This window comes from Myripristis murdjan, chromosome 14 (assembly GCF_902150065.1).
Source record: "Myripristis murdjan chromosome 14, fMyrMur1.1, whole genome shotgun sequence".
NCBI classification, from domain to species: Eukaryota; Metazoa; Chordata; class Actinopteri; order Holocentriformes; family Holocentridae; genus Myripristis; species Myripristis murdjan.
In genome coordinates, this window is record NC_043993.1 from 16,745,113 (window position 1) to 16,766,289 (window position 21,177).

At 39.6% G+C, this 21,177-nt stretch overlaps 1 protein-coding gene across 1 annotated transcript in view; it reads right to left on the minus strand.

Moving 5' to 3' along the window:
* LOC115372074 (neurexin-2-like) overlaps positions 1 to 15,969 on the minus strand; it is a 161,250-nt gene extending 145,281 nt beyond the window's left edge. The window contains exon 1 of the mRNA XM_030069784.1: positions 15,743 to 15,969. The gene's annotated coding sequence lies outside the window, so the exon portion shown is untranslated. The remainder of the gene's footprint in view (positions 1 to 15,742) is intronic.
* Positions 15,970 to 21,177: the final 5,208 nt, after the last annotated feature.

The following is a 21,177-nucleotide window of genomic DNA, read 5'->3' on the forward strand; positions in this document are numbered from 1 at the left end:
GGGGTGGGGACTAGCGACAGCAACTTCGCTCCATCCCAGGACAGGCCTATAATTCAGCACCAGGACAGAGACACTTTAAGCTGCTCAGCTGTGTGCCATCGCCGAGCTGCTACCTGTCTGAGCTAAAGCTGCTTGTCTTGTAGAAAAAACAGCTTCATCCACTCATTGTTGATGGGTGCTGGACTTGATGAGGACTTCAATGAGGGAAACTACTGCAATGAATGAAGCCTCACCGCCCTTTTTTTTTGTAAGTTTATTTAAACCAGATGTTATTATTATGGATGACAGCAGGAAAGTAAAATCAGATGACACCGCCAATGGCAACGGTAGCGGGCACTGCCGTCCAAAAGTTAAGAGATTTGAACTTTTTGCCGTCCTTCATGATGGAATTTACAAATGGATGTTCGCACAGCACATCACAAAAACAGAAAACAGGACAATTTGAATCCGATAATCCAGGTGCAACAATACACAGAATTATATGACCTGAGAGGTCCAACACACATTTACTATCTCTCTTATTCCATCGGGAGCCATGCTATTGGTCCAGCAGCTCATCATTATTATAAACACCCATTTCTCTGAAAGCACACACTCTGGAGTTGTTGGAGTTCAGTGACTGCTGGGGTTTTGCATCCTTGCTGAGAAATGCATGCACCCCCGACCCCCGTTTACCCTGACCTTAACCTGAGGAAGCACCTGCATGAACGTAACCAAATTTACGGAGTGGACATTTTATTGAGATTTCAGAATAATGGGTGTGTCTTTTGAGGAAAATGGGCCATCGGACTAATACACTTTTGGTCCAGTGGGTCATTTTTTGGACTATTGGGGTTTCAGAATAATAGGCTTTCAGACCAGTGGGCATTCCCCTTTTCCATCTGAATGTGGCATAATCTGTCAGACTTGTCTGATTTTACCATCCTGCTCTCATCCCCAATAACAACATCCAGTCTGCCATCAAACATCTACCTGATCTCATCTGAACGCAGCATGAGCCTTGAGCTGTATTGTGAAAGCTGGCAACAAAAACCTTTCTGTTTGACATTCAACCTTGCCGCTCCCCTCTATTTCCCAGGAGAGAGGCCCTTTCTAGGTTCTTTCACAATATGTACATGAGGGCTACATAACTAATGAAATATGCTGTTTTACTAAAAACCAAAGAAGAGGGTGTTATTCTTAAAAAAAAAAAAAAAAAAAAAAAAAATACCATTTTCAAACAGTAACAACTGATCTAGATATGTATCTTTTATAATATCTCACTCACTTACTGCAGTGTCCATGCCCTAGGCGTATGCACAGCTGATGTCTTGCTGGCCAATTAGAAGCCCCTTTGCCAGTTGTTGACCAATCATTTGCAAGAGAGACAGAGATAGCCTGAATATTGAATGACAGAAGCAGTCAAATGATAGAAACGGATGGCACTGAGGACAGGAGGTTCTTGCACACAGTGTTGAGGATGATTTGGTCCTGATATTAGCTGTTAGGATTCCAGAGTGTAGACACTCCCAAACACAGGTACAAAGTTCTTGAGGTTTAATAAACATAAATGATGCCTTTCCAATTACTATTACTAAAAGTACACAAGATAGAGTTTCAGTAGCTTTTTAAAATGATTTAACTACAGATGTCAGTAGAGACACTGGAACATCGCCCATATAGGAAGCACACATCCCATACTGTGCTAAGGCATTCTAATGGACGGTGTAGGATATGCAATTGCATTTCGAGCAGGAGTCGCTGCTAGAGTTGCGGCAGTCATAGTGTAAAGCTAGGATAGGATGTTTCATTTGAGGCAGAAAGGGTTGAACAGGTTTCTGTAGTGTTTGCAAACGTTGCCCCTGCCATAACCCTACAATAGCAGATGCACTCAAAAGCTGCCATTCTGCTCATGCTCATTTGATATTTGTAATAATAGGTCTTTGTGGATTTAGCATAAATATTCACTGAAGATTTTATGTTTGTCTTTTTTTTTTTTTCCAATGATGTGATATTCTAGCGAAGTCAGGGGATAACATCAACATCATTTTCAGCATCAAGACGGAAAAGAGGAGGTAGAGGAGGAAAGGAGGACTGATTTTGTTGCTTTGCGATGCACCCTGAGCAAGACTTCAGTAGGTTTTTGGGTTATAAAGGGAAGGAGACTTTTGGAGCTTTGAGACGTACCCAGAGACTCCTTCACAATGTGGATGGGGGAGAGGAGCGATAACTAGTGGGAGGCTTTCGGTGAAGCGGTGTGGATGGCAAACTTCAGAGTGAGTCATGACGTTTCTACCCCATGGGCAGTACTTTCTCACAAACGCAAACACACTGCACAGATTGCACTTACACCTGACTGACTCTGGCTGGGCTCTGATCACAATGCAAGCCAGACCCCTGCCGTAGGTTGTCTGACAGATCTGGTCACATTTCGATCTCAATGTGCGCTGCAGTGCATTTACACCTTGTATTTACATGCGGATCAGTCATTAGTCATTGGGGCTGTTGTGATGGCCTCGCGGTTGGAGAAATAGACCAGGTGGAAAATTGTTTCCCATTTTTATACTTGCTAGAAGGGCATGTATTATATGTGCTGATGTTGCTAGATGAATGTGGGTCTTTGTTGACCTGCACATTTCTGAAACGCCTGCGGTAGTGACCTTTACAGTCGAGGTGATGGCCCGGATTTTTCTGTTCCTGCTACAGCTACAGGTACCGTGCACTCCAGCTGAGCTGGAAGATTGATTTACATTTCTCTTCAGTTGTGGAGGCGTGGATGGAGATTATAAGGTTGTGCAATATGAACAAAATATTTTGTCATGGTATGGATAGTTTCATATCTTGATAACAACATATATCATAATATAACATTACATGTAAATCTTGTGAAAAAAAACAGACAAGTAACAGATACAGAATAACCACCCATATCATGACTACTTTTTTATAATTATGTGAACTTAACACGAATGAAAGGAACTTTCTCGTTACTCCTTTTATTTGGAAGTGACACTGAACAGAAGTGAGGTTCGCTTTTGCTGTCAACTGTTGCCTTCCATTGACTTGCATCACCTGCCTCTCCCTGTCCTGCCTCTCATGGCTCTTTTGTAAGAGGTAGAAGAGCCTAATGCAGGGACCGGTCTGTGACATATTTGCAAAGCTCCTTTTTCTGGTCGGTGTCAGATTTCTTACATCCAAATGCCATCCAAACAGAGGTACACTCGTTTTTAGGTACTAGTCCCTCATGTTTTGTTGGCTAGGCTGAGTTGTATTTTGTATAAGGGTTGCATGGAGTTTCATTCTTTGTCAATGTCCCTCTATGTTTGTTATTCAAGCCCACAACTAGGAGCTCTTACTGAATGATACTGCTGTTAAGTGGCTTTTGAGACAAAAGCAATAGAAACAATAGAGGAAAATCTCCAATGATAGACATTTTTCTTTCATCCCATGATATATATCATATCATACAACCTTAATAATTAATTTCAAATTCCCTGGGTTCCTGATGAAGAGAAATGTTATTTTACAAAATCCAATCACATATATAAATACCCTATTACATTATATAAATCATTAGAGCATATTGTTTGTTGGACTTCCTCACTGCAAATAGAGCTTATCCTCTGACAATGTAGCAGTAACACAGTTGACCCTCCTAAGCATTTCTTAGCAGCAACATTATAAGCTGTAGTACCAATCTATTAATAGTGATTTGGTTTAAATGTTCATTGTTACATTTTCTGATTCCTTTTTTCAAAACTTGAAAATATAACAGCTGTTGCTTTGTATGCGTTTGTCTGTAAATGTTCAGCTTCATTACCATTAACTGCAGCCACTCACCAGTGGTGGCTGTCTGGGCTTTGTAGACACTTTCCTTGCTAAAACATTCACAGCTGGCAAAAATGTAACTAGAGCTAAGCTGTTTTTCAGTTGCTGAATTTTTCAATATTGATTTACTTTTTTTGGCATTGAAGTAATCACAAATAAATCAGTCTGTGACTCTGTGTATGCATGTGCAAAATACCCAGTATGACTGAAAGTGGCTCATCAAAGATGTTTGGGATGTTTTGGGTCTAAACCATTTGTGGAGAGCTTGGATGTGGCGATTAAGAGCAGGAAATCAAAGTAGTGAATAACAAAAGAACAGTGAAGCTATGTGCCAGACATAAGACATGTTCAAACATATCAGCATAGATTTTTTTTTTTTTTTACTGCAGACTCCCTGCATTTTTTTGGCTTCCTCAGTGGAAGCGCTGGGATAGTTCTTGATTAACTGAGGGGACATAGCTAGAGTAATTTTTGTTGAATGTTGCCTGTAAGGCAGCACTGCCTCCCAGGCCAGGTTAGCATTAGGTAAAGGAGTATTAAAGCCACTGTTGTGGGTCTAGTGCACTGGCATGAGGAACCAGCATAAATTTGGGTTAGGTTTAGGAAAAGCTACAATACAGGCAAGTTTTGGGGTAGAAAAGCACCATGGGTGGGAGGAGGGAGGGATGAACAAAACACCTTCTGCTGCAAGGCAAAATATTGCATCCTGTAGCTCTTATTTAATGAGGGAAAAAACTTAAAAGTTTTAAGACTAAATTGCTTGAGATTTTTTGTGATGTGATTTGTATTACAACTGTACGAATAAAGTTAGAGCAAACGTTTAATGAATTTCAGCATTGTAATTATAATTTTGTTATTGACTTTGATCATTCTTGATTTCATGCTGAGTCTGTGGTCCTTTTTAAGGTCAGAATCATGTTTCAATATTAGTTTACAACAGTCAAGCAAAATTATTTTACTTTATTCTCAGTGCCAGGCAGTTGCCTGACAAGGATGTCCTTTAGTCAAACCCCCTTTCCTCGTTTTCTTTCATGCCTAAAGTTTTGGAGGCTCAGTGGAGAGGTCCACATTTTTCATAAGAAAGTCAAGCTGTTTGAGTTTATTTTTTGATCGCGCACCACTTTATAATGTAGATTTCTTAAATCATTCCTTTTCTTACCATTTTTTCACCTTTTCAGAATGGTAGTCTTATGAAACTGAATGAGGATATTGTGGCACATTTAATTAAAAGGATTCATGGTATTTAAAGGCAATAAATGCCTGCATCCAACAAAAGATTTTCTTTGATTTGCTTAGTGAGTGCCCACATTTCCATGTAAGGCCATTTTTTATTATCCTCATCACTTGCAGGACATACAGTAATGGCTTTGCAGAAGTAAAGGCCTGTGCCTCCAGGCTGACTCTGCATGGCTTTCTCTGTCCCACTGTGGAATCTGTTGGCATTCTTTATGGTGTCTCTGATTCAAAATTAATTATGAATTTGAACGCATGCAAAATGTATCTTAGGATTACCTCCTCATAGGCAGCTGATTGAACATTTACTATGTGCACCAGTCGTGTAAACAGTGCCAGTTTTTTAATTTGGTGGTATGCAATTATCAACCCAGTAAATTGCATGCTCTTCAGTGTGGTGAGAGAGGCTGACGCCACCTCCTAACTTTCTCCCAGCAATATCCTCATGCAACACTACAGAGATGGTGTTCCTCTTCCCTTGAGTCACCTTGCTTTTTGTCACATAAGTTTTGTGGTATGCTGTAATTCTCTCAGTGAAGACTGTAGACTTTACAGCTGGCATGCACAAAATCCTAATCACTTGCTGAAAGTCAACCTAGTATAATAATATACATTTATGTTGATACATGCTTTCTCTGGACAACTGCCTTGTGTCTCCAGGCACTCTCTCCTCTCCTTTTACACTTTTTTCAGTCTGGACAAATTTATGTTACAAAATATAAAAATTTACTTGAACAAATATTAAAATGACCATACCAGAGCTGTGGGGATTCACAAGAGTTGTTAATCAATACCAGTCGCTCCACTGTTACCCTGATGGCTGCCGAGATTTCGACCTTTCAAAATAGCCAAGCTGAGCCAAGCTGCTTTGTTTTGTTTGGGGGAAAATCAATCTACAAGTAACGTTAGTTAGGCTGATGCCAACTGTGTAAGGCAATGCTTCTAGTGTCAGCAAGCTAACACACATGCATTTCAAGCTGTTCAGTGTCTGGACTTGTTCAGTCAATTTGGAATAATGTTATCATACTGAACTAATGTAAGTAGTTCCCTCTGATAACAGCTTGTTCATTTGTTAGCTCCCCTTAGCCATACACTGCTAATGCCTTCTCGTTCCCTCTCACCCTGTATATTAATACTTGTCAAGCAATATGCACAGAGAAACTTTCTGTTGGTAGCAGCAGGACATTATGGCTTGCTTTAGCCTAAAGTGTGTTTGTCTTGCTTCCTAAACTAGCCTGTGTTGTGGTGTAAAAATATTGCCTCTAAATATGATAAATGAAATACTGTTTATCTTATAACTTCCATACTTGAGTCTGTATCCAGATGCAGAATAGGTACTAGATGGTGTTAATCCTCCACAAGATTACATTGTGCTTGAAGCAGCATTGAGATCTGCATGTTCTATGTGACAATGTACTGACTTCAAATGTAGCCATGCTACAAACAACACTCTTTATTTTCTTTTTTACTGTCTTAAAAAGATGAGTCTTATAAAACATTGCTGGTGCTTTTTCTAAGTCCCAAGACTTTTTGGTTGTAATTGCATAGGACATGAATCTCTTATCTGATTAATATGGTGAACTATGTGATTAATCTGGTTATTGTGGGTGTTTTTCTGAAATAGTGAGAGCAAAGGTAGCCTATTACAGACTTCTTACAGCTGGCTTGTACCATTAAGATGGTAAGTAAAAGATCTGGTGCAACTGCTGGGACCTCCACCTGTGCTGAGTCACCGTTTCTGCATCTGTGTTTTAAAATCCTTGTCCTAATATTACTCAAATCTTCCTTTGTCTTTCAGCGGTGATTCCCTCTTGTGTTGTTGTTTTTTTTTTTTTTTTCCCACAGATGTTTACAGGCCTCTCCGATGTGTGAAATGCTTTAAAATTCAGCTGGAAGTTCATCTGATGTAATGGTGCAATCACCACCCTCATCATCTGCATCAGCAGCCTCATGACCCCTGTCATCTAGCATATAGTCTTTATCATCATCATCATAGCCATTATTATCCTTGTCTTCATCATCCACTTGATCCTCTTCTTGACTGTTAACACAGCCCATGTCCCTGCATCAGCTGTTAACGCTGATGATTTATACCCTGCATAATTTCCAAAGAAGCAAATAACTACTAAAATATCTATGGTGGTGAAAGTGACATCCTCGTATCTGCACTGCCTCCACATATCATGTTGCAAAAAACTGTGACATTAAAGAAGCTCTTTTTTATGGATGGATATTGTAAATACGCCACAAGAACCGAATGCCAGCAGCTGATCTAATGAATACTGAGTACTGAATGCTGTATGTATAATTAGATTTATATTGCACGTCATTATTTTAATTGTATGAATACAGATTATCATTTTTCTTCACATATTGCCAATCTGTCATGCTTGTATACACTTACAAAGAGATACAGTAGATATATAGGGAGAGCATGTGTTCACGTAATCTGTAGATATCCAGTGTGATAAATGTGGACAGATAAGGAAGCTGGAGTTTTACAATTAACTTGGGCAAAATGACCAATTTAAAAGGGTTATCTGTTTGCTGAGACAATATGCATACGGGAAACATGTTAACTGTAGCAGGAGTTTCATCAGTTTTCTGTGCAGCATAGATTACCGCAGAAGCTGACAGGTTCACAAACCAGCAAGCAAGCCAATTAGGTTAGCTAACTGCACTGTACCAGCGACAGGCATGAATACAATACTGTATACAATATCTTCACCAAATAATAGCGTAGCAAATGCAATTGGCATAAGACTAATAAAATGTAGTGTGTTCACGTGCTTGCCATAAAAAGTCTTATGCCAATGAAATGTGTTCTTCAAGAAAGCAGTTTACACAAGTCCCAAGGGCAAAAACTGTGATTAAAAAATAAATAAATAAATAAACACAACACCCTAGACATTGTCCATCTCAGAATTTTACGGTGAGAAGAATAGTGTGGTAAATTTTACAAAGATGATATAAAATAAATGATATTTTTGATGGGCTTAAAATTATAAGCACACTCAGCTACGATATTGATGAGGTCAGCAAACACCAGTGTAACATACAGGCAGGTTACTTGGGCTCACATCCAGTTGGGGAGCTCCCTGCAACTTCAGAGGCAACTGCAGCCAGGCGTCCTCTTGCATTCACACATTCAAAAACCATATGCTTAAATATACTTCTTTAGATATGGCAAAACAGGAAATGTTAACTGTCAAAACATAACACTGTTCGAAGAGAAAACAGAGAAAAAAAATACACTGACTGAGAGTTACCATTTAGAGATATCAAAGATCAGTGTAGCCCTTCTCTCGCTGCAAAACTGCATAACTTTGCACATCCGTCAAAGTGCTACTTCGGGATTCAGAATATGCAAACACAACATACGAACAAGCCTTCTGAAAGAAAGTTGAGTAATGTCCATATGGGACTAGGTTCCCTTCGACTCTCAAGAAGATTGAAATTGCCATACAGATATCCTTTAAAGCATCCTCTAGTGCAACACTGTGTTTTAAAAGCGCAACGCACATCCCATAAAACAGCTCCACACAAAGAGAATACTTTAAATTTGGAGAAAAAAAATTAAATGAGACAACTAATCGCTACTGTGTATTACTGACATTCCCAGGAGCCATCATTCAGCAGTACTTGGTCATACAACTCTCCCATACTAATAATGATGGAAATATCTGCCCTTGAAATCTCTGTTAATAAGCAGCTATGCCATGACATCCATGATTAGATCATCCACTGCTGTCATATCTTATCCTGAGGAAGATACCACCAGACAAAAAAGATAGTGGGAGCAAGCAAGCTTCCTACTATCTCTTATTTCTCTCTCTAACACACACACACACACACACACACACACACACACACGCAGCCACGTCTCCTTCAGGAGCTATGCAACAGAACAGCTTGGGTGAATATTGGGCAACAGCTTCTTGGCTGGGATCAGAGAGCCCCACTGAGGCCCGATGAGCGCTGACATTGATACGGCATGGAGCCTCCTCACACAGGTAGGAGGACACATGAGACAAACCGCTTCAGATGAAGCAGCCTCGGGCAAGGATAAGATTGATTTTGCAATGCAGCATTAGATGAGATTTCCAATGCGTACTATAACGAATTAGCATGAATCTTTTCCCCATGAGAGAAGCCTCCAGACACACAGAGAGTGAATTGAAATAAATGACTGCTCCAGTGTTTACCACACCATCCCCCCATGCTGCAGTCAGTTGGCCATCTAAGTATGACAGGCCTGGTTCAGGGACAGCAGAGATCAGCGTGATGGATGGACAGCCAGACAGCTGCAAAAAATCTCGATTCACGCCCAGCCTGATATGCCACTCACTGATCGATAGCATCCATGTAAATCTCCAGCCCGCCTTAATGTGACACGATAAGCGGGGAGACAGGAAAACATACGACATTGGCGCTCTTTTAACCTCAGCCCTTATAGCTCGTTTCACAATGGTTGGATAGCTTTTCTCTCTCTTTTTCCACACATAAACCCGCCTTTCATCGTCATGCTACCTCCTGGGTGACAGTTCTGTGGATATTAACCACAAAAGATGAATGCCAGTGCTGCTGAAAGTAATGAGAGAGATGGATTCACACAAGGGTAGGCAGCTAAGACAGTTTAAGTCCTCAGCAGCACTGTTAGGACTCTCCAACAATGGAACTGATACAAGTTCAATCACAATGTTTCAACTGGCCAGACGGTGGCTGGGTTTTTTTTTTTTTCATTGAACGTTGCCGCCGCTGAGTATTGTGTTATGTTAAGTGAACTAAATGGAGTGGACAGCTGAGGCAAATTCCTCCCCATCCTTATATTATTGTTTCTTTAAGAGATTCGGTGCATACGTTTCCTCAGCGATTGGCACTGACGTACTCTAAATCAGGTTTTTAGCCACAACTAAACTGCAGACTTAGACTGTGTCCACACTAAAGCAGGTGTATTTGAAAACGCATCTTTTAAAAAAAAAAAAAAAAAAAAAAAAAAGTATTTGTTTTAGCCTGTCTTCAGCACTAAGTTGGCATTTACCACTCACAAAAACAGAGCTTTTCAAAAATGGTCTGCAAGGTGTGTAAATCTGAAAAACACTGGCCTGATGTTTTTTAATTTGGATGGGTAAAAAGGAGCTTTCTGAGAACAATAACTTAACACCGTCATGTGATCTATTGCCCCAGGTTGTCAAGTGATACAATGAGTGATATGCACGATATGCGCAGCGGAAGTTGCGTGGGGCTGCACGTGCAGTAGGGGACATTTTGCAGTTTTGGGTGTTTAAGTATAGGCAGTGTGAAAACACTATTGTGGTGTGGTGTAGTATTTTTGGATTTGTAAAGCTCAGCTCAAATTAATATATAGTAAATGCAGTTTTGGTATTCAAACAGGAAAAAAAAACCATTACACTTCACTGTTTCACTGTCTCTGATTGCCCTGACTTTAACATCAATATGCATATTTTAAAAGCTAAAGTTCATTTTAAGGATACATCTCTCCAAGTACTAGATAGATGAATAAACAATGTCTATGTATCTATCAACTGATCAATCAATAGATACATAGATATTGTTTCATCAATCGATAGATAGACAGACAGACAGACAGACAGACAGACAGACAGATAGATAGATAGATAGATAGATAGATAGATAGATAGATGTTCCCATGGAGAAATATGATTTGCACTTTCAAAGCTAGACGTGTCAACACATGTGGGCACAAAACACAAGCAAACAGAAGATATTAAAAGGTACACATATAGGTTGGAAAAAAACACACAACCTGAGGCGTCAATCAGTTTGTGGTTTTGTCCTGCACTGCAGCCTTAGTACCTGAGTACATACTCAGCATACAATTTGACGCCAGACTATAAATAGCCTCCTGTCATGTTAAAAATAAAAACTTACTCAGGTAAAAGCACGGGGAAACTAATTACATTATTACTGATATTGGTGAACATGCAGATTAAAAAATGATGAAAATTTAAAAAAAAACGGAGTTTTACCCATAAAATGCCCTCAAGTACAGCATGTGCAGTAGTTGTGATTGGTTACCACCACTGTAGTTTTTTCTATTAATGTTGAGCTGCAGATGTGGGCCAATATTAATGCCTCCCTCATTGTATTGCCATCTTCTGAGCACTGTAACTGCATAATGTATATCCTGACAGGGTGATATTGTGTTTCAAATCTCTAAGGGCACTGATTATGCTGCCTGGGCACATTTTGGTTAACAGCGCAGTTTCAGCTCCCCTTTCTCCTGCTGTCACACAATAACAACGATGGATGAGCAGAAATACTTACAATTGCAATGTAATGCAACACTTGTGCAAATGTGCAAAAGAGACCTGGATGGAATACTTTTGTCCTACAAGACAAAACCGCTCTCTTAAATGGCTGGGTCCTGTCTAATGCCTTAATGCCTTTTATAAATATCAGCTTGAGGTGCTTTAATATGCACTCTAACAGCGCATTATATGAGACAAACGTACAGTATTAAGCTATATTATTATACAGACTAAATTTTATATTTCCTTCACTATTGCTGTGTTCAAATACAGCCAAATCAGCGTTTGTTCACATAAACAACTCTCTCCAGTCCAGAAGCCAGCAGACTAAAAAACAAAATTGGGATACCACGCTTGGAATGCTATCACTTGTAAAAACTGACCTTTACCCAAATGAGCCTTATTTTATAGTAACGCCGTCATTTACACACCAGAAAATGCATCCTTATCCCTTAATGAACTCCCTTGGAGGATTTCATAGACATCTTTATCATCTACAGGCTACATCCATGCTTCATTACTGATGACATCACAAGTTTGAGTCCTGGATCCCCAGCTTTTGGCTATGGAGAGATTTTCATTCTCACAAATACTGACTGAGGAGTCCTGGACCACAGCGGCCACACAGAGGATGTTTGAAACTGAGTGGTGTTTTTTAATAATCTTCTTCAAATTAAATCTCCTTTCAAAAAGCTGTATGAAATAAAAATATGAAAAATAAATTAAATAAATAATACTATTTATAGATAGCTAAATAAAGAAATAAATATAAATATGCTGGAAATCAAAATACACAAGACACTTCTACATAATGGTGTCATTATGGTTAAAGTTAAAAGTTGATAGAGCAAAACAGTGTGTATATCTGGTAGCTTTACAGCATGCCTTTAATGATGCACAGTTCAGGTTTTCACGAATATGATTAGCTACATGTTGCTAGGTACCAAAGTGCTCCCATGGGTAACCTGGGAAGCATTCTGCATACAGAAAAAAATAGCATCCATCCCCCTCCATTCCACCTACTGTATCTCCTGTTGTGAAAATGGCCGTTTATTTTCGCAAATACATAACAGTATCAATCAAGCATTTCAAATTATTTGCCACTGTTTTTTTTTTCTCAGTGATGTTCAATGTCAGTGCCTGGACTGTGATATATAGTACTTCTGGATATAATACCACGCTCCCAGCTACTCTTTTTTCTTTTCTTTTTTTTTTTCAGATAAAGTGGCACAATGACCCAGATGGTAACTTAACCAACAGTGTGCTGCTGGTGTCAAAGCCCAGACTCTACCCAGCTCCAGGCTATATGCTTTATATACCATTGTGTGCAAGATTTCAGTTATCTAAGTATTTCATTTCAGTAATTTCTGCAAAGTTCATTAGAGATAACGCACAAATAAATAAATAACGCAAGCTCGCCAAAGGTGTAGAGAAACAAAGATCTCAACAGTGACCTTTTTTTTGTCTTCACCATCCAGGGACATAATCCCTGTTTGGCTGTGCAGCTGGCATGCAACTGAGTCACGCGTCAGCCCTGATTAGAAGCAGCAGTGGTCCGCGGGCCCCATTCCTCTGCCAGAGCCAGGAGTGGAAAAGGCCAGGGCCACCACTTTTAGTCTGTGGATATGACCTTGATGGGGCATGATAGAGAGGAAGCGACACAATTCGCAATGCCACACAATATCTATAACCTTCCCACTCCACTGTATGCATGCTGAAGCTATCAAGCTGTGACACAGGCGTACTGTTGGTACGCACACCAATTCAAATTCACCCTGCCGTCACTTCAAACGCTCCCCTCCCCTCCCTCAAGTCATCCCATCATCCATCTCTCACTGCATACTGGCTGGTGCTTTGTGTAGGATATTGTTTTGATTTCAAACGTTATTTTCTTTTCATATTCAGCAGCTTCCATTCGAACATAAAAACCACGTAACTACAACTTGAAAATGAGTGGAAAAAACCACAAGCATGATCGATTTAAATATTAAGCTGAAAGTGAAATAGCATCATGTATGATACAGCTATATTCCATGTATTATTATTATATTATTATTATCATCCTCATCATCATCGTCATCATCATCATCATCATCATCATCAGAAGTAGTGGTAGTAGTAGTGGCAGTAGTGGTAATAGTAGTATTAATAATAGTGATAGTAGTAGGATTAACAGTAGTCGTGGTATTACAGGTTAGTAGCTTGGATAGTAGTAGCACAGTAGTAGTAGCAATGTAACACTATTTTCTAACAGTGTTTTACCCAAAACGTTAAATCTCATTGGAGGCAGCTATGCAGACAGATGCACTATGAGTCAGAGCATAGAAATACAAGTGTGGTAAAGACAGTACAGAAGGCAAATATTGGGTGCACTGAGCACAACCTTGGCAATGGCCTGTTTAGTGTCGAAATAGAGCCAGTAATGATGGAGAGAAATGTGTAAAGTGCACTGAGGTGCAAGTATAAAATAATGAAGCATGACCAAGGGAAAATAACAAGCAGTATACTACAAGAAAAAAACAAGCTTGTGACACGCCCTGTTTCCATCTTCCAGCCTGAAGATATAACTATAATAACACTATATGTGCAAAAAGTCATGCTCAGTGCTGCATGACTTTGTCATTGTTCATGTTCTGAGCCTTGCATGCTGAGACTTCATTACTGGCCACGTGGCTCTCAGTCAGGAACTGAGTGATTACAGAATGCTGTAGCATTAAACTGTGTCTGTCAGCTCAACCATGGGGATTTAAGAGTGCACCCAAACAGCAAGTGGTACTGCATGCAAGTGCAATGAATCTGAGACATATCACTTCTCTGCTGTCCATATGTGTGGTGCTGAAAAGTAGCACACAATAGTGAGGAGGCAAATTGCTGTGGGCCCCTAATTTGGATGCACAGGACTTAATCGGAGCTAATAGCTCCCTTGCCGATTCTTTGAACACCTAGAATTCAGCTGCCCTGACCCAGTGAACTCAGCAGCAAAATGCATTGTGTTACTGGTTGGAAAAAAATACGAGCAGAATTTGCAAAGCATTTTTTTCTCTGGGGCTGCAAGAGGAGCAGTACTTGTTCAAGAAGTGTACAGACATAAATCCATATATTCCTCGTTGTAAAATAACTACGTTGTCTGGTATCTTGAAAGCACAGCTGTGTATCACCATTAGTGTGGTCCAAAAAAGAGTAATTTTATGACCAAAAAGTCATTAAATCCATGCATGGAATTCAACAACTAAGCCACTTACTGAGTAGATTGTCTCTCCATTCATTCACATTCATCCACTGATGGGACTCAAAACTGAAAATCAGTGTAGCCAGCTGTTCTGATATTACTCCTTTCACCTCTTTTCCTAAAGACTTTACTTTTAAAACACAAGACAATGTCTTGATTGAAGTCGTACCTCAGTCGTATTTACCTCTGTGGTCCAGCAGAGGATTTAACTCTGTGAATTGATTATTGTTTGCCATGTAGCCCCATCTGTCGTGGCAGCACTTCCTCAAGGGGTGTGGATATAGGAATGAAATTTCTGTGAGATATCTTCTTATCAGATCGTCACTTTTTCCTGACTTCAAAGACAGTAATAAAGGGAAATAGTGAAGCTGCCTTTGTTTGCAGAGGTGAGGAAAAACAAAACATTGCAGCTGCTTGGCCTCTAAGGCCAACTACTGTTTCTCTGTCTGTCTGTCTTTCTGTCTTTACATCCCTCCGTCTACCTTTAAACTGGCCCATCCTTGGACATAAAAAATGAAAAGCTTCTCAGTAACATGAACATCCTATAGCGTGTCAGTGAGATCGGCCCGTGCTGCATGACTCACAGACCACCTTTACTCTACTTTTATGCAAAAATGAACTACCCATTGTGTGACATCTGGCGAATGGCAACAATAGCTTATGTAGCTCAATGCCATAATTGTGGTGATGCAGCCTTTATCCTAAAGGAAAGCCACCAGTGTGTGAGCTGTGGCTCATCCACGGGGCATGTCTTCCGGCACGCAATTAAGCGACCTCATCCGCCGTGTTGAATTTGGAAACCATCCCTCTCTCTCACCCACCTCAACTGACAGTAAACAATGATAACAAAGAGGGTTAATTTAACATCTGATTTTTGGTGCCCAAAGCGAGGAATTTTCCAGCGGCCGCCGCCAGAGAAGTGTCAATAATTTGGTGAGCAGTAGCCTAACATCCCTGATTTGGAATACAAACAATCCCAGACCACTGACATTGAAGGAAAAAACACACACACACACACACGCATATACACACACACGCGCGCACACACACTCACACTATTACACACACACGCACACACACCATGGCTTATCTTGTCGGTTTGCACCGCAACACGCTTTAAAGATTATTTCCCCACGTCCAAAAGGTCTTTTCTCTCTAGGAGGTGTGCGGTGTCATTTACCTGTAAATCATCCGGCGATCCGACACATGGGTAGCGAGGGTTTATTATTCCAGCCAGGCAAAGAGACAAAAAAAGGGGGGGGAAATCCTAAATTGAGCGGAGATGAATGCGGCAGATGAATGCGACCTCTGTCTTCACAAGGATAGCCTGATCTTTAGATGTTGCTGTAGCGATAAAGGCAGGCAGGGAAGCCCGAACCTTCGCTGTGTAGACAAAGATGCTTTCTCTCCTCCTCACCGAGGCAGCAGCAGAGCCGTCATTCCCCCGACACTTGATGGTAATAGTTTGGTAGGTAGCTTATATGGGTTGAGGGCGCGGTCAGCTGCTGTTGACCAATCCTGCTCCCCATCAAACTAACATTAGCGTTGCCATGGAGGATTAAGTGGCGTTTACCCACAGATTTATGACCTCAACTACACCATTACGGAGGTTTATTTTCCCCCCGTTTTCCTTAAGTTCATTTAAGAGGGAGCACTCCCACGCTCACACACATGACATCCATTAATGGGCGGCACTGTGACCCGGTGGCTTCACAGATGCTGGTTCAAGCCTCCCCTCAGCACTGCTGAAGTGTCCTTGAGCAAGACACATGCAGAGTCCCAAAATCAAATGCTGATCTGAAGCTGAGCCGGTGTTGTCAAGTGAAAAGGGAAGTGCCCTGCAAGATAATGAGCAGGGGGTTGACTGTACCAGGGGGTGTGAGAACCAGGTGTGGTTGGTTGTGGATATAAAGGAGTTAGCCTACCTATTATTCAGCTTCACAAATTAATACTTCTGTTTCCCTCCTTTCCAGCACAACAAAATTTCATTTCCTGCACAGCCAAATCCATTTCCTGCCTCGCTATGTAATGGGAGGGGGTTGCATCTGTTCTCCCTTTTTCTCCCTTTCCAAACAAAAGCAAGGCCTATTTTTATCTGCCCTCCTGTCTTACACTGTCAGTTTGACTAATCAGGAATGGGCACAGGCAGTCAGATCAATATTGTACACACCCACTTCCTTTTTGACCTAGCAGGAGAAGTTTCATGGCTCTGTGCACTGAGGATTTTTCACCGAGTCAAATGATTTTTGAGGGAGGAAAATTATTTGTCATCAAGTTTGTGTTTCAGTTATAGTATGCTTACTGCTGTAGTTTAAATAGATTAACTTGCATGACATGAATCAGTCAACTAGTTCAATGCGATGCTCTAAATGCATGCTAATATGCAAATCTACAGGTAGCTAATTAATGGTCTAACAGCTTCCTGAGGATGCTGTCAATACGACTCCAATAGTCATGTGCCTACACACACACACACACACACACACACACACACCACAGGATCTTTGTCATGAAACTGTAACAAGAGATTTAACATTTAAAAATTAAGAAATGTGGCAGTGGTGGCGGTGGCACTTGGCGGTGGTGGTGGTGGTGCTGGTGGTGGGGTGTCAAGTTTTGAAAATGATGAAATATACAAAAGGAAATACAGAAGAGCCATGCAAAAAAATGACCTACTCTCCCCTCAGTCCCCTTTAATCCACTTTGTTATTCAGACATTCTTCATTCACCATGATGTTATGAAACGATATCACCAGCTGCTATTACAATTTCACCCCATCAGGTTGTAACAGTGGAAGTTTATGTGTTTAGCATCACCTCACATCATCTACCCTAACTTATCTACAGGGCCATTGTTTGTAGTTGACAAGTAAAAGCAGCTTTTGTCAGAGTTTGAGAGATTAACTACAAACAGCCGCTGCATTTTGCTGAAATCACAGTTGTTACAGTCATTCCTGGTCTCCCCTGTTACGTTAATGGTACAGTAAAGAAAGCTTGTCATGTGTTGGTGGCCCTCCTAGAAGAGGAGAGACAAATACGTGGCATGTGCTTTGTACATTGTTAGTTTTAGTCTCAATTCTTCATGTACTCTTCAGATCAAAGTGGTGTGGGACTTCACAAATTACACAATGTGCATGTGATGTGAAAATGTCAATAACAGAAACAAAGTATTCATCCACTTTTGTCACCTGACCTAAATTGTCTCACATGGAAAAACACTCCATAATATATATTATTCATACTTTATCTATAGAGTGTAGTCAGACATTTCAAATGTATTATCTTTAATAAAATTACTTTGTTATGTTTTTGGGAAGAAATATGAGAGAAAGCAAACAAACACTCAGGGAAAAAAAACACAGGTCCTGCAGGGATTTTCAGGTATAAGATGTAGTCTGAACTCAATGTGGAATACCTGTATGATTTATGGATGACATTTAACTCAGCCACTCATGCCCTAAAATCCCATTAAGGTGAAATGAAAGGACCTGGTATGGGCCTGAGACTTCTTTGCAGGAAAGATAAAATCAGAGCAATTTTGAATCTGAAGATGATGTATGAATAATACATTTTCTGAAGTGTTTTTGCCAGTGAGACAATTCAGCCCAAGTGAGTAAAGGGAGTGAATAGTTTTACAAACTACATGGCAAAATAGTCAAATAGCCTTAAAAATAATCACTATTATATATATATATATATATATATATATATATATATATATATATATATATATATATATATATATATTGTATTACTATGAACCAATCAGAGATAATTTAACACTTGCAGCTGGTTTTGTACACAAGCCACAGATGTGTATGAACACCATGACTGAGATGTCAACACAAAATAATTTGGACTGAAAAATCACTTGCGGACTCCAGAATTTTCTGTAATGGAAATTTTATATTTTCTCATAATTATAATGATATTTCATTACAATTGAATGTATTGTTTTGTGAATTTGACTAACATTTGTAGCACAAGAGTATGTGTAAAATGATGATGACTGTCAATACTGTTTATAGCAGCTATAAATGCATCCAAAATTATGAAATTCAGTACAGTAGTTAATTTAGAATGTATATATGTTTCTATGTCTCTCACATACACCTGTACACCTGTACTTTAGAGTTATAAAAATAATCAACTGCTCAGATGAATGCAGCATGAATGACATTTTTTATATGTTAGTGCATTGACTTAATCGAAAACATTTTTAAGCAGCCTAAAAGAAAAGCCATACTTTTTGTGTGTTTGCACAAGACATAAAATCGAAAATTCAAATAAGCACCTCAAAGCCAAATTTCAGATGCTCATGCAGCTCTGTGAAAAAGGATTTCCAACAATCACCTTCAAATCAAGGAATCAAATCTGCTTGCCAGTCACAAAGTTTACTGCAATCAAGTATAAGTGTGCTCATCACAGATTGTTTCAAAGCCTCTCCTGAAGAGCAAAGTTCACACACTGTTGAGAGGTTAAATGCCCATAGGTGTTTTTGCTGCTGTTTTTTCGCTCAGCACAGAACTGAAGTTCGGCTTTTGAGTGCTTATTTGAATTTCCTGTCTTGCGTGGCTTTTTCTTATCTGACTGTCAGGTTCTCATTCCAGCCTTTTGCATTTCAATATATCCGTATGATGATTCAGCTGTGACTACGCTTGGCTCTGTATTACTCTTCGTCAGTATACATGGATGGGCTAACAGAGAATAAGTTATGCAGTGTGTGCTTTGCACTATCCTGCTCCTGATGCAGAGCTTCCAGTTTTGAGCGTACAACTTCAGCACTTTTTCTCCCAACTAATTTTCTATAGAGTTCAGTTGTAAAATTACTCGTGCACGTCTTTTGACATGAAACTTTCAGAATCACTATGAGCTGCCAGGATTATGAGTGCATGAAAAAAAAGACTAAAATAAAAAATTCAATCTCATTTTAGTCAACACATATATTGTTTAGTTTTAGGGCAGAAAATATGTTACGTTGATTAGAGCTTATTCAGCTAAAAGATGACATGCCTTATATTTTAACATGGGTGTTTTTCAGAAGCGCATCTGACTTTATCATAGCTAATATGTGCACATTTTGAGCTGTATTGTTTCGCTCAAGCAGTTTGCTCAGCCGTAGTAAAGCTGTTAAAATTCAAACCAATGTATGCAAGATGTGGACAGCAAGAACGCAGTGCAAGTCAGCTCAATTCATTTAAAACGGAGGCTGCTTTAAGATTTCAGTCATTGTTAGCCATCTGTTACTACTTACACATTTTAAGTCTCATACTGAGGCTATTTGTAGAGGAAGATATAGTTATTTTTGGAGCACACACTGAGTTAAAGTCTAACTCTATGTAAAATTAAAACTTTAGAGATCAGCAGAAGTAAATATGGCGATAGAACAGAAAAAGTGTTTCATACAAATGCACAAAAATAATAATCACTGTCTGTCATCTAGCTGTCACTCTCACTCTTTGAATGTCTGACAACTTTAGGGACAATTATACAGTTTCCTTTGTCAAAAACAATATTTTTAAGCTTGTCTTTGGTATTTTTGCCACCTTACCTTGTATATTTACACATCACCAGTATGCCAATTGCTGTTTCTTGGAACATTCTCTGAGTCTTTGAGTTTCAGTCTACTAAAGGCAGGTGAAGTTAGCAGCTCCTGTTCTCTGTGTCCTGTGATTAAGTGGGAATGCAAGGCTGCGGGCTCAGACTGGGGGCCTGTTTTGTTTGCCTTGGCCTCTAATAGGAAGTAGAGGTGCTCATCTGTTGTGCATAAAGGCTATGTGTGCAATAAAAACCCTGAGCAAGTCCTGTTGCACTGCTCTCTATGGGATGAAAGGCTTAGTCGCCTATCAGTGAGGTGAAAACAGCGGACCTAGTCACAGGCCGTGGTGTGGGCAGATATGCAATGCTTGTGAATTAAGTTTTGTATGAAAAAAAAATTGTTTATGTCATTTACTGCTGATTAGGTCTGTAAGTAAAGTCTTAACTGTATTGAATCTGCTTTCAGGGTTACAGTAACAAAGTTTTTAGGTCTGCATCTGCAGCACACCAGTCCACTAGTTAACATGTTTCCTTTGTCTTATGAATTACTTGTGCCACACTTGTGCACTGTGGTGCAGTTCAAGAGGATTGCTCAGCACAATTATGTTGTTAATACTCAAAGCAAGTCAGATAATGTGTAGTCAGCAAATATTAAGTACAAGTAAACAATGTCCCATGTCTGGGCGGGCCGCGTTTAGCTAATTCACTACAAGCTACGCTGTATGCATCCAAACTGCTCTGCTCCGAAAGGTAACATCAGTAAATACATCAACATGTCCTCCTCTCTCCCAAAAATGAAAAATGAAAAAAAAAGACAAGAAAAATAATCAGTGTAAGCTATTTAGCAGATTTTGTTGCAATTAATAAGAGTCATAAATATCTTCTTTATAAGGTACAACTAAAGTGAGATTTTATCAAACAACAACAACAAAAATCTAATCTAATTGCTGAGTTATATCTTTATTTAATATTGCATTTATTTTTTATATCATGGAGACTAGTAGAACTGACTCCTCAAATGCAATAGAAAATAATTGTCATATGGCTTTCATATAATACAGGTTCAGCACTGACAAA